We start from the raw sequence: 9,677 nt of genomic DNA on the forward strand, positions 1-9,677 counted from the left end.
GGTGCTTATGATGCAGTTGGTTTCTACAGGTGTTTCGTGGCAATGCTCTTAGGTTTTGATGGCTTGCATAGCTTGGTTGAGCTAGAAGGAGTCAACCCTAATGGTTGGTTTGTGCAAAGTGTATTCAGAGAGTTCTTGATGATTTCTACCACGAAGGTGTGCATTTTCTACTAGCATGAGGATCATAGGATGTATAGTGATTTTCTTCTAGGTGGGATCAAATGGAAAAGTTATTGGCTAGTTGAGTACGTAGTTGCTTGTAGCTCTACGTGGATTATGAAGTTCTTATATTTATCATGGGATGGTACGGTATATGCGGTATGTTGTGTAGGGTTGAGGTTTGCATGTGTAAGGTCACGGTTCAGTTTTGAAAGGAAGGTCATAAATTATTAGGCAGCATGGACAGTTTCAGATGACTAGATAAATGAGATCACTAACTGGTGTGGCTTGATGAGGGTATACATTTTCGAAAGGGTGATGTGTTCGAGTTATGGATGCTTCATTGGTATTGCGGCACTATCTTGTCTAATCGACTGCTGATATTCAAAGTTTGCTTGGTGGCACAGAATAATTTTTAGAAGTACCTCTTGTGGAATGATCGAGTATTAGAGATATGTTAGATATTCGGGCGGTAGAGTTGGGATAGGATAAGGTGATTCGTGTGCTTGATGGTTTTGGAGACTGGGAGTTCTCATAAATAGGTTATCTCATGGTTGTGGATTGTGAAGATGTGGGCAAGCTAGTTAAATGATATTATGTGGTATGATTAATTAATTATGAACTTTCGAAGAGTTACTTATCTATTGTAGGCGACCAGAGTTGATTAGGGTTCATTAGTAGACCTAATATGGATGTGTATTGTGTATCGAGTCGGGTATGTTGACTCCGAGCTGCTATTATTGAGGGAGGCACCATTCGGTATTCATTGAGCTTATTCATGTTCTGAGGTTATTTGGGAGCTACTCTTATATGCTACACGGTATTGGGATTCATTGGTTAAATGAACAAATGATATGGTTCTATTTGGGCTTTGTAGCGGAATTTGAGTGAGATGGGAATATGGGTATTGCAAGATTGATTATGCATTGGGTATGTTCTTTCGGGCCGGTGTGTCATTGTGTCATTTGCTTCTCCGTGGTTATGGTGATTCACTCTTGGTTCTAGACACCAAATTGCGCATGGTTGTTGATTTTAAGTATGGTAACTTGAGATATTTCGTGTGGATCAGTGTTTGGATAGGATCGTGCATTGCAATGACGTTATGTGGAGGTATGATCATTTGGGTTAGATTTGTGTGCTCTGGTCCTACGGTGTGTGATGAGTTCTTAGCATCGTGTTGTGGTAGTACTGGTAAGCTTGTGGTTTAGCTCTCTCATTTGATTCACTTTATATGATTTAAGTATTTTTGGACTATTGCTTGTTGGTGTATGGGTTGCACAGGTTGTGGCTTGAGATTGTATCGATGTGTCATGTCACTAGAGTAGCCATGTTGGATGAGATGAGGTCATTGGACCTGAATGAATACTATCGGATTCCATTTCAGCATGTTGGGAGGATAATATCGAAGTTCGGCCTAGAAATTTGCTATAGTCCTTGCAGAAGGAGAGGGAACTCCATGACTGGTTGAACTGAGGAATGATTATGATTTTTGCATGTTTCTTTCATCATTGGTAATATACGAAAGTGTTGGAATAAGGCTATGGTTGGATATGAGGTCTATTATCGAAATTGGGTTGTTTGAGCAGCTTCTGTGATTAGAAGCTATCGCTACGAGTGTTTGAGTTATGTGGTATATCATGTGATTACATCTTGGGTTACGTACATGGTTTGATACAACTTGTTCGGAATTATACAGTGTATAAATGTGAGATTCTGATTTTATCGATAATTTCGGAAGTGGAAATTTGGTTCTAAGGTTATGGGCTAGGCCGAATTGTGAAATTTCAGTTATGTTGTGCTATCAGACCTATATGGAATAGGGTGACATGGGATCACCCCTGGATTTGGGCTTGGTATGGTTATACAACGATTTGTTGGTATTTGGAACAACTCTGGACACGTTCGAGGACAAACGCATGTTTAAGTGGGGAAGAATGTGACGACCTGACCGATCATTTTGAGTATTTGCACTTCGCTTGCCAGTTCTCGGGCATGACTATCCCCGTATGATGTATCATGACCTATGTAAATTGTCGGTTTTGGTTTTCAGGTTAATCAGAACAGATATGGAAGAAAGATTCTTAGCTTGAAGCTTTAAATTTGCAAGATTTGACCAAGTTTTGACTTTTTAGTATTTGACCTCGGATTTAAATTTTGATTACTCTGTTAGTTCTGTTAGGTGATTTTTGACTTTGGAGCATATCCGGATTGTGTTTTGGAAGTTCGTAGCTTATTTAGGCTTGAAATGCCGAAAGTTGAAATTTTGGAGTTTTCGGGCCGATAGTAAAATTTTGATATCGGGGTCGGAATATGATTCCGAAAGTTGGAATAGGTCCATAGTGTTGAATATGATTTGTGTGCAAAATTTGAGGTCATTCAGACGAGGTTTGATAGGTTTTGCATCGGCTGTGAAAGTTTGAGGTTTCGAGTCCATTAAGCTTGAATTGGTGTACGATTCATGTTTTTGTTGTTGTTTGAGGTGATTCAAGAGCTCGATCGAGTTGGTATGGTATTTTAGGACTTGATGGCACATTTGATTGAGGTTCCGGAGGCCTCGAGTGTGTTTCAGGTGAGTTTTGAGAGAGTCCGGGCATTACCGGAACTCAGACATGGTTCTGGCACTTAAACCTTCACTAAGGATAAAGTTTTTTTCTGCTGGGGCAGAGGTTTTTCCGGTGAGGGCGGAACTAGGGCGCTGAGATGCTCCAGGGAAGAATCCGTAGGTTTGTTGGTCCGACTTCGAAAGCCTATATTCTTTTTATCTACAAGGAATTTTGAGATGTTTCAAAAACAAAGGTTGCAGCCCTTCGTGTCTAGTTTCCATAAAGGTAAATAAAAAATCATTTGGACATCTGTAGAGAATGTTATGGCCAAAATACTATGGCCTGTATGTGTAGCCACCAGAAGCACGGTCAGCGGAGGAATTCTGTGGTTAGCGATGGAATTCCGCTGGGGCGGTGATTATTGGCTGTCAGCGCAAATGGAAATCTGAGAGGTGCACTATAAATACGAGATTTGGGGTTTTATTTCATATTTTGACCTAGAGAGCTCGGGATTTGGCGATTTTTTGAAGGTTTTTCAAGAAATTCATCGGGGTAAGTGATTCTAAATCGGATTTGGCTAAAAATACATGAATCTATCATTGATTTTATCAGTTGATTAATGATTTGGGGTGAAAATTTGGAGAAAATTTGTGGAACTTCATAAAATGAACTTTTGAAATTTGAAAGTCGGTTCGAAGTCGGAATTGAGTGAAACTAGTATGGTTAGTCTCGTAATAGAGTGAGTTGTCCGATTTTGTGACTTTGGTCAGATTTGAAAACGTGGGTCTGGGGCCTAGCTTTTGAGTTGACTTTTTGACTTTTAACTTTTGACCTTAAGCTTAGTATTATCTTATGGGATTGGTCCCTTTTGCTCGTGTTGATTGCGTCGAATTGTTTGTGGCTAGATTCGAGGCATTTGGAGGTCGGTTGAAGAGGCAAGGGCATTGTGGAGTAGAGGATTAGCCGGGTTGAGGTAAATAATGATTGTAAATCTTTTTCTGAGGGTATGAAACCCCGGATTTTACTTTGTTTCACTATATTGAGGTGACACACAAAGTAGATGACGAGCGTGGGGGCATGCACCGTTGGGGATTGTGACTTAGTCTGTCCTATAGCGACTCTCAAGTTGCGTATTTGACTGAAAATTATTTGATACACTTGTGTTTTGGAAAAATATTACTATATTTTGGGCAAAATTCCATATTTGGGCCTCGTGCCAAGTTGTTTGGAACCTTAGGGGCTTTTTCTTATTATATCCTGACTATTTTGACTTATGATCTGTACTCAGTCCTGTTATGTTTTTATTGATTTCATAGATCAGTATTTATTACTTCTTTGATGCATAAAAATGATATTTTGGGCTGAGTACCCTATTTTACTGATAGCCCGAGTGGCTTGTGAGGTTGATGACTGAGAGAGGCCGAGGGCCTGATTTGAAATTGATGACCGAGGGAGGCCGAGGGCCTGGTTGTGAAGATTATATATTTATGGATCGGGCGGCACGATATATTATATATATATATATATATATATATATATATATATATATATATATATGATCGGGCTGCACGCCACAACGATATATGGATCGAGTTGCATGTTGCAGCAATATTGGTTCGGGCTGCATGCCACAACAATATAGCGCTTGGGTTGTAGGAGCCCCTTCGAAGTCTGCACACCCCCATTGAGCGTAGTCTACTTTATATATTTATGGATCGGGCTACACGCCGCAACGGTTAATATAAGGTACCTATTGAGCATGAGTGCTAAGTGTGAATGCTGACTGATGAGTGTTGAGTCATGAGTGAAGGAGAGGCTTTCCCGAGGGGCTATATATATACGAGTGATACTTTTGGCCGAGGGGGCTTGTTTTAAGAAATTACTATTTTCACTCCCATTTATACTGAGCCTCTATTGAAAATGTTGAACAAATATTGTAAACAACTTTTATTGAAACTAGAGTTTCACGAGATGTTCGAATTTTAGTTACTGATTTGGCCTTGTTATTTCCACTGAGTTATTTATGTTATGAGATGTATATGAGTGACCGAGGGGTCTGCCCGAGGGGTTGTTTATGATTTATGTTTGCCCGAGGGACTGTATACGAACTATGTTTTGCCCGAGGGCCCAATTATGATTTTCATCACTTTTACTCACTGTTTTACCACTTGTTCGAACACTATTGAAAGATGTTTTTAAAGGTTTTTACTGAGACCGGATTGTAAACTAGATGATTTGACTCATAATCTGATTTGAAAGCATGTTGTGCTTATTGAGTTTATCATGATGTGGATTTCCTCTGTTTCCTATTGCTCAGTCTTTATTTACTTTTATTACTTACTGAATTGGCGTACTCACATTATTCCCTGCACCTTGTGTGTAGATTTAGGAGTTGTTGGACATGTTAGTGATTGTTGATTTCACCCATCGCGGATCTGCTGGAGTTACCAAGGTAGCTGCATGGCGATCGTAGCCCTGCTTTTCTCCCTCCTTATTCTCCCTTAGTGAATTGTGTGATTTTTCCGACCATGTTGGTCTTATGGTTGTCAGGCAGTTGTAGTAGATGTTCATGGCTAGTGACACCCCGATGTCGGGCTTTTCTTTCCGCCCTATTGTTTTTGTTTTAAACACTTCATAAAGGTTTATTGTTATATAGATTTGACCTTATCCTAAGAGTGATAATATTGATTGGTTTGGGGTTTGTGTCGGCTGGCCTAGTTCCATGATAGGCGCCATCACGACCGGGTTGGTTTTGGGTCGTGACACCCTATTTTCTCGCATAGAGATCCTGCCTTAATCCGTTAGGTGGCGGCTATTCCAATTCCAATTCCCTACCCTCACGGAAAGGAGTTGTCCCAGAAATGTCGAAACTCGATTTCGCAAGAAAAAGGGGGCACGACAGCATGTCGACTCTACTGGGGAGGTCTTTAGGATCTTACCAATGAACTTATTTGTGAATTAGTCTTTAATCATATCTTTAATACTTGCACACCCCTTCCCATTCTATGTGGATTTATTTGCCTATCCTTATTCATTTATGATTTCCCTCCCCTGCTTTATCACTTTTACTATGGAAACTGACTTGTCTCTTTGTTTTTCTTTTCTTAAATGTTTTTACAATTATTAAATACCACATTTTATCATTATTCATCATGCAAATACTTGGCAATGTGTTATTTTCTTTTGTATAACTCCATGCTCAACATCATATTCCACTCGTGTGTGCTAATACCATAGCGGCGCTTGATGAGTGTTCGCGCTCTTCCTAAAATTACGCTTTAAATTTGGAAAGGCTTATTTGCGGTAAAACTAGTCGATCAGCGGTGCAGCCGACGGTTTCGTGCCTTTCCCTCTCAAGTTGTCCGCTTGAGGGTACCGGTCTAAACTTCTATAGAAACCTTATCTGATAATAACTATACATGCATCATGATCAAACCTAGCCTAGGTTAATATGTTGTCCGCATAATAACCCTCTAAGAAAACCTTGTCCAAAGTCCACGGGATTTCCACAATCCCAATGGACGCAACAACGATATGTGCATTTTTTGGAGAGATAAATGCCGACATACTAATCGTTATTGTGTAAGTAGTCGAATCCGGAGGGGGCAAGGGTAGAACTCTATTTATTTTGCAGAAAATGAGGCACGAAGTCCCCAGGTTCGGTGTCCGAAGTATACCACTGTTGTTGTTAGACTAGTGGGAAAATATTTCGCCAAGCGACAAAAATCATGTGAAAAGGGTTCTTGGAAATTTACCTTCCTTATTGGACATCCAACCAAACAATATGCTGATCGAAGCTGCTACCATGTTCTGGGATGGAGAAAGAGTTGTATTCCATTTTGGTGACATAGAAATGACTACTCTCTTGAAGGAAATCAGAGGATTCATTGGATTTCCATGGGATAGTCCCGATTTACTAGTAGAAGAAAACTGCAATACTAGGGGGTTTCTGAAGATGACGGGTCTAAGAAAGAATGAGTAGTTAGAGTGCTTGAAGAAGTCCTACATACCCTTTGACTTCCTCTATGAACGATACAAACACATCAAATCTTACCATATTTTCATGATGAATTCTCCATCACTTCCCTGGGTTGGACTCATCGTAGGGTTTTTGTATTCATCGCTGCTTTCTGGGTATGATAGTGTTCCCAAGCCAAGGGGACATGATTCACACCAGGTTGGCCATAACAACCAAAGCTTTAATAGAGGGAATTGAGGGGCAAACCTATACCATTGTCCCGATGATTGTATCAGACATATACCAGGCTCTAGATCGTTGAAAGAAAGGGTTTAAACACTTCGAGGGTTGTAACTTATTAGTACAGATTTGGTTGTTAGAACATCTTCATAGGGGTCAATACCGCCAAGAGTTTCCACGAAGACCATGGAACGATCACATAGCTTTCCACCATCTTAAAAGAATGACCTTTATCCCAGATAGATTTGTACCGCCAAGAATGCTACAGAATGGGTGCAAGTTTTCAACAATTTGGCCGAGGACTAGGTTCACTAGATGTTCGAGTGGTTCCCTACCAATGAATTCATCATCAGATCCATGGATGTTCCGTATTTGATGTTGATTAGGTTAAGGGGAATACATCCCTATGTTCCTATCAAGGTCATGAGACAAGCTGGTAGAAAACAAGTCATACCACGAGTCTCCAAAATGAGTCATTACTGAGCAAATTTTCAGGGTGACACCATTCCATACAAATGTGAGACCCACCACACGTGGCACTTGAAGATTATCGTGGAAAAGGATACCATCGAGCCAGATCGATATCAAGTCGGTCATGTGTACTTCTACCCATCATGGTTAGAAGATAATATAGCAGGAATATTCGAGCCAAGGGTTGGTCAATGAAACAGGGTCATAGATGAAGTTGCTGAAGCACAAGTGAAGTATAAGAGGATACGCAAGAGGGTCCTTAAATCCGAAGCCAAGCATCTGGAGCAACACAAGTTCAACATGGAATCAATTAATGAGTGGAAGGAAATGGCTACAAAATCAACAGAAAAGCTGGAGTATTTGGAGCAGGGTCTAATGGAACTGGAAGGGAAGTTAAGGAAAATGGTCGTAGACTGTTAGAATGCAGAAGGCAACGAGGGCGGACACCTAGAAAGGGAATACCTGCTGCTAGACCTGCACGACCTGGGGAATCTGAATAATGGATCCAAGAAGGCCAAATATGGGGAAGTTCACTCCGGGACAAAGTAGATTAGGTTTATCTGTTTTAAGTCATTTTGAAATTTGAATTTAATAAGGCAGATGCCATAAATAACTCATTTATTTATCATCGTTTTTAGGTTCAACTTATTTATTACATTAATGAAATGAGGCATTTATTAGCATTAAATCTCTCCAAATCTACTTGTCGCTAGGCCTACCTCAGGCACAACGAGGTTCCCAAAATTAGGACGCGAATTTATATTCCCGCAATGCCTGTTTAAATATTGCAAATGCTTTTCAAAATCCTTACTGACTTGTTTACCTTTTGTTTTCCTTTATTTTTATTATTCACATCCCCTAAGGTTGGTTCGCACATACTGGCATCGTCAGCATATCACACCAGATCTAGAGGTCCTCCTCCTCCTCAAGTAATCCGAAAAGTAAGGGAAAGGCTAAGATGGATGATATGAGTGGTATCCGGAAAGAAAATGTTGCGCACGTGGAAAATGTTGAAACTTCAAACGGTCGGAGCACTCCGGCCCAAAATGATTTGGTCCTACGATTGGAACAGAAAATACTGGAATTGTAAGGAGAACTTGAGTAGGTCCGCAATTTAGAAAACCTCTCCCTCACCCTAAATGTCCCATACATTAACCAACAAAATGCTAAAAAGTCATTACCGCCTCAGAACACACCAAACAAACGTCCACAAAATCCTCTCATACCCCACAAATATGCAACTCCTCCCCGAAATCCTAATCCTCCACCAATACCTACTCCCCCTCAGCATCAACATCTTCCTACTCAATACCCACAAACCATTTACCATACTCCTCAGAATACCCCACAACCTATCCCTGATCCACAAAACTCAACTAATGATCACCACTACACTCCAACCCCCGACACCCACCAAAATAATCCCATATACGTGGAAACCTTTCCTCACTCTACTCAGCCAATTCCATACACTCCAGAATCTGCCGAGAAGGACCTGCTCATTAAGAACATGGTCGAAGAGCTCAAGAAGCTCACAAGCCGAGTCCAGGGTGTTGAAGGAGGTAAAGGAATTGAAGGTTTGAATTATAAGGATCTATGTATTCAGCCAGACGTGGAACTACCAGGGGGTTACAAACCTCCTAAGTTCGAGATGTTCGATGGGGCGGGTGACCTGAAGGTACATTTGAGAACATACTATGATAAGCTCGTGGGAGTTGGGAAAGATGAAAGGATTTGCATGAAGCTGTTCATAAGGAGTCTCACTAGAGATGCCCTATGTTGGTATATCAGTTAGAATCCCAAGAAGTGGGTTAATTGGGTAAGCTTGGGATCGGACTTCATGGATCAATTCAGGTTTAACATAGAGAATGTGACGGATGTCTTCTACATAAATAATCTAAAGAAGAAACAAACAGATACTTTCCGCAAGTATGCTACTCGATGGAGGTCAGAAGCTGCAAAGGTCAGGTCGGCACTAGAGGAAGAGCAGATGAACAAATTCTTCGTCAAGGCCCAGGATCCCAATACTACGAAATATTAATAGTCATCGAAAATCACAAGTTTTCCGACATCATCAAACTCGGGGAAAGGATTGAAGAAGGGATCAAGAGTGGTATGGTGACCAATTTTGAGGCATTGTATGCTACGAACAAAGCATTACAGTCAGGGGGTATATCAAAGAAGAAGTAGGGGTAGTGATGGTGGCCCAAGGCCCAAAATCTCCACTCACATACCAAACACCTCCACCCACATACCAACCTTCACCTCCCAGATATTCTCAACCCACTACCGTATGTCACACTTAT

The sequence above is a fragment of the Nicotiana sylvestris genome, chromosome 7, assembly GCF_000393655.2.
Source record: "Nicotiana sylvestris chromosome 7, ASM39365v2, whole genome shotgun sequence".
In the NCBI taxonomy this organism is placed as follows: Eukaryota; Viridiplantae; Streptophyta; class Magnoliopsida; order Solanales; family Solanaceae; genus Nicotiana; species Nicotiana sylvestris.